We start from the raw sequence: 6024 nt of genomic DNA, 5'->3' as shown, positions 1-6024 counted from the left end.
CCGGTTAGTCAAAGGTGGGAGATTTAGGTATTCTCATCCTTCCTGAGCTTACACATAGCCCTGTGCATGTGCAGAACATTATACAGGGGCGTGTTTTTTTACAGTCCCAGGAACATGCTGAGGTTTTTCCAAACCCATTATGGACATTCGATCCCTATATTTTCCTTTTAAGCTTTTTGCTTAGGTTACTCTGTGCCATATCAGTTATCTACCATCTCAGTAATGCCTCTATGGTAGAAGTTATTCACACTAGGAAGACTATGAGTCAGGCCAAGGAAAGACAATTTTGTGAGTTAAGTCTTCCAGGAGACCACCAGATAATCCTAATAATGAAAATATTTGGAGAAGAGGCTTTGAAACATCTCCAAATCCAAGTGTTGCCAGGCTTCTGGTTTTTACTAAGATCGTAGTCTGTTGGTTTTTGAAGCACGTGTGGATCTCTGGAGGAGAGAATAACAACAAGGCAAGTTAAAATACCACAGACTGTGTCATTCTCACTGAGATTTAGCCATTTTCTTTAATAATGTCCCTGGCAATTTATACCTAATATTCACTTAGGGAATTCCCGTGCAACAGAAAATTTTGATGAGAATATTGGAAAGTGTAGTATGAGTCAGAGACAGTGTCCTTTCTCTACTTGGCTTCAATTAAAGAAAATAAAATAAATAATTTTTTTACAACATCTGGAATATGGGGGAAAGTCTAGAAAATTATTTTAACTGGAATTAAAAACTCGCAAAAAATATGCTTTAATAAGCTATTTAATGATATAATATCAAATTATCATAGCTGTAGGCTTCTTTCATATTTAGGGAGAAAAATAAAAAGAAAGTAAATTACTATACTGATTAGATATTGAACGCTGCAAGGCTTATGGAAGTAGATGAGGATACTGTAGGCAGTATACAGTGTGTTCCTTTAGTTCTGATGTATTATTATGTATTAGAATGTAACCGGCTTTCAACGTACTATTATGACAAAGATGTAATCTCCTTTATTTGAAATGTGGGTTTCTATCAATTCGAAAGGTTAAGAAGGCGATATTCAATAAATAATATGTTTACGTATCTATAGAGCACTTAAAATTTTAGATATGATGCATTATTATGTTTCCATGCATGCTTGGAGGAAAGAACTTTAACATCTTGTAAAAATAAAGCTTTGATTCAGAATGGTAACTAGAGTGATAGATCTGATTTTTGCTATATTTGGTGACCTACCTCTTTGGTAATATATTCAGAAACAAGAGGAAAATAGGGGACACAAATAGGGTGAGACATATCACTTGAATCTCACACATAAACCTAGTGTCCTTGAAGAAACGGACCCATACAGTGAGTGGAATAGAAATTAGCCCATCCTGAAAATATACTGAGAAATATATCACACACTTATGGATTTAGAAATAAGAATCAATGCACATGTATGGCTTATAAATCACAGAGACAGAATTTTAGTTTCAAGTGGTCCTAGCTTTTTAGTAGCAAGAGCAAAAGAAAATGCTCTCTAATGGAATTCACTTTAGATACAGACCTCGAAATTATTTTTTTTTACAGATGAAGGGACTAGAACATTATTTTATAATAAAATATCACCAGAACATAAGAATCTAGTCTATATAAGCTAGAGTCAGCTAGTGTCAGACAAAAAAAATCTAGTATTAGACCTGAAAACACTATGTATTTTGCTGTTGCATGCTATGGGATATGGAATAAAACTGCAATATGTGTAAGTAATTTGTCAGTATTTAAATGTGCGATGAAAAAAAGGAACCATTGAAAATGATGAAGCAGTTTTGAAAAAAAAAGGCAAAATATGTAGGTATTATAAATATGATTATTGATGTTATAAATAAAATAGTATTAGATATACAACTGATGTGTTAATTGTAAATTTACACTACCACACGAAACGGTGGTGAACTGAAGACAGAAGTTATATAAAAAGCAACACACAGGTTGCAACTGTAATAGATTCAGTTAAAGTAAAGATTGAAATAGAAGTTCAAATATGGTTAACATGAATATTATAGAGGAGAGAGAGAATAACAAAATTGAGAAAAATTAAGAACCTTCTAGAATTGATGAAAAGACACCAATGAACGAGTGAAAAAAAATAAAACCTAAGTGAATATCAAGCAGGAAAAATGATTTTTAAAGATTTATGCCTACGCAAATTAAAGTAAAATTGCAGAAAAGTCAAGGCCAAAAGAAAAAAAAAACATATTGCCAAACAAAAGAATGAAGAATATATTTACACATAGTGATGTGACGGAGCCAGTTCACATGATCTTGCAAGATTTAATAATTTGATGGAATTACAGTGTAACAGAGTAGGGAGCACTTCAGACAAATCTGGCAAAAAATATTTTAAAGCAAAATATTTAGACTATGGAAACAATATACGGACATGGGGCCAATGGGGGGAAAAACACATATTCAAGTAAATCTACTGAAATCTGGTGATAACAATGACAGTCTGTGGTATTTGAAATGAGATCTGGTCTTTTCCTCCCCTTTCTAACTCAATGAGAGTAAAACTTCAGGCTTGTTTAGCCAAGAACACGGGGCTCTCTGTTCCTAGAGTTTCCAATTAGAGACTATCTTCCAGGGAGGTACAACATTCCTCATTCTGCTCTCAGCTACCTATTGCTAATGCTGTAACAAGTAGGTGTAAATGAGATGTGTAGGTTCTCTTTTTCTTTTCAGCCTGCACAGTGGCACAGAGACTCAACTATGGCACAAAATCACTGAGGATACTAGGATCCCAGCTGCCCTTGCACTGATTCATAAGCAGTGGGTCCACATAAGGAGCGACAAGGCCAAGAACACCCTGAGGCCACTCTCCCTTCTACTCAATGCTCATATCTTTCAGGAGAGTCACTCAAAGAGAAACATGCCATTGTTTTCAGCCCCATCTCCAGAGTCTTGGCTCAGCGATTATACCAGAGCGGAGAAGCAGACTGGACGAATATGTAGCTCCTAATTATTTCACAAAGAAACCGACTTCATTTGGAACACAATGTGGGGAAGTTCAAGTCAATAGGCACTTTTAAAAAACACTGGAAATTGTGGTGAGAAACTGAGAAAATATTTGTAAATTCATGAAGACATAGGCTAACCCGTAGGTTGAGTAGTGTGCTTTAGAAGCCTAAAAAGGAAAAGCTGGAAGAGACATGCTTGGGTCATAACAAATCTCAAACACTGACCTCAGGAACTATCACTTCGAAGGAGTCTGAATTTGATTGCATTACAATGTACGGCATTAGGTCTAAAGACATTTTTGGAATTGATAAAACAATCATCTCACAATTAGTAGAACTTAACAGCTAGATGTGGTTAGGGAAAAAGACAGCCTAAGAGAATCCCGCCAAAACCACTATCATCATCCCAGTTTGACTATGGCCATACACAAGGCTGCCCCCCTGAAATATGACATAGATGATTAACACTGAATAGTAAAAATTGACTTTATTAAAAGTCAGTCATGAAACAATCAAACAATAACAAGTCCTGGGGATGGGAAAGTACCCATATCTGCTATAATATGTTATCTAAATTATTCAGTTTTCAGCAGAAAATTATAAGACGTACAATGAAAAAGGAAAGTTTGACACTCATACGCAGGAAAATAGCAGGCAACAGGAACTACCTGTGAGAATGACCCTACGTTGCATTTTATAAATTGTTCTAAGAAGCCATTATAAAAACATTCATAGAACTAAAGAAAACAATGGTTAAGATGGTAAAGGAAGGTATTATGACAATGTTGCATTGAATAAAGAATATCAGTAAAGAGTTAGAAATTATAAGACAGAACCAAATGGAAATGCTGGTATTGAAAATTTTAATAACCGAAAGGAAAAATTCACTAGAGGGACTCAGCAGTAGATTTAAACTGGCAGGAGAAAGAATTAGCAAATTTAAAGACTGATCGATTGAACTTATGCAATCTGAATAACAGAGAAGAATAAATGAAGAACAATGAACAGAGCCTCAGAAGAATGTGGGAAGCAATTACTCACACCAGCATATGCATAATGACTATATCAGAAAGAAAAGAGAGGGAGAAAAACATATTTCAGGAAATAATGACTCAAAAGCTTTCCAAATTATTTGTAAAACATTACACATCCAGGAATCTCAACAACACCAAGTAGAATAAACACAAAGAGATCCAGAAACAAATGCATCATAGAGGAAATGCTGAAAGCCTAAAACAAGAAAAAAATATTAAAAGAGCAAGAGAAAAATTACTTGCATTTACAAGGGAATCTGAATAAAATTAACAGTGGGCTGTTCAGCAGACCAACAGATATAAATATAAATGGCACAGCACACCTAAACATAAGGGATTTAGATGAAGTAGTGTTTAGATGGATATGTATAACTGCATATTGACCATGTATCACTCAGATTTTTCCAGAAAAAAAAAAACACCAATAGGATTTATATGTGATTGGAAAGAGGTGTAAAGAGGTGGGAAATGCAGAGGAAGAGAGACCAGAAAGCTAGTAACTCAGGATGATGTTGTCTCACTTATTTATTTTCACCTGTGTTTTGGTGTCATATCCATTCTATCAGTGCTAAGACCAATGTCATGAAGCTTTTCCTCTAAGTTTTCTTCTATGAGTCGTACAGTTTTAGGTCTTAGGTATAATTTTGTAATCCGTTTTGAGTTGATTTTTGCGTGTGGTATAACACAGGGGTCTGATTTCATCTTTTTGCATGCAGATATACAGTTTTCCTAATACATTTTATTGAAGAATATCCTTTCCCCATTGTGAATTCTTGGCACCCTTGTCAAAGATAATTTGACTGTACAGTCATGCGCCTTTATATCTGCTGGTATAGCATCTGTTGCTTCAAACAACTGCTAATGGACAATATTTGTTTTTAAATCCCAGAAACTTCCGAAAGACAAAACTTGAATTTTCCATGTGCTGAGCACTATATTGAATCTATGAAAATAAAATGATATGTAGAAATATTCTTGTGTAGTCCACATGCAGATATATATTATATGCAAAGACTATGCCATTTTATGTAAGGGACTTGAGCATCTGCGGAGTTTGATATCTGCAAGGGGTGCTGGAGCCAATCTCCCACAGATAATGAGGAATGGCTGCATATGTGTGCATTTATCTCTGAGTTTTTCATTCTGTTTCATTGGTTTATATGTCTCTTAATGCCAGTATCATACTGCTTTAAATACAGGAGCTTTGTAGTATAAATTGAAATCAGGAATGGGATGACTCCAGCTCTGTTCTTTGTCATGATCACTTTGGCAATTCTGGGCCATTTGCTTTTTCACATAAATTATTTATTTTTCCTATTACTGTAAAAATGCCATTGGTATATTTATGGAAATAGTTTGTAGATTGCTTTTGGTGGTATGGATATTGAATTATATTAAGTCTTCCAATCCATGAACATGAGCTATCTTCCCATTTATTTGTCTTTTTAAAATTCTTTCATCAATACATTCTAGATTCAGTGTTCAAATCTTTCACTTCTTTGTCTAGTTTACTTCTATTTTATTTACTTTGTTGCTAATGTGAAATGGTATTATGTTCTTAATTTCCTTTTGTATAGTTTCTTGTTAGTGTATAAAAATGTAACTAATTTTTGTATGTTGATTTTTCATCTTTCAACTGTACTGAAGATGTTTATTAGTTCTAACAGCGTTTTTTTTTTTTTTTGTAAACACTTTAGGGTTGTCTATATATTAAGTAGATGTCATCTGAAAATGGAGATATATTTACTTCTTCCTTTTTAATTTGGATGGCTTTTATTATTTTTCTTTCCTAATGATCCGGTAGGACTTTCAGTTCTGTGTTAATAGAAGTGGCAAGAGCGGGCATCTGTATTAGGGTTCTCCAGATAAACAAGAACCAATAGGAAATGTATTGTTTGCTTTGTTTGTCTGTTTGTTATAGGAATTGGCTCACATGGTTATAGAGTCTGAGAAGTTCCTACAATCTTCTGTCTGCAGCTAGAGGATCAGGAGAGGTGGTGGTATAAT

The sequence above is a fragment of the Rousettus aegyptiacus genome, unplaced genomic scaffold, assembly GCF_014176215.1.
Source record: "Rousettus aegyptiacus isolate mRouAeg1 unplaced genomic scaffold, mRouAeg1.p scaffold_m13_p_9, whole genome shotgun sequence".
Taxonomy (NCBI): Eukaryota; Metazoa; Chordata; class Mammalia; order Chiroptera; family Pteropodidae; genus Rousettus; species Rousettus aegyptiacus.
This window is presented reverse-complemented; position numbering follows the sequence as displayed.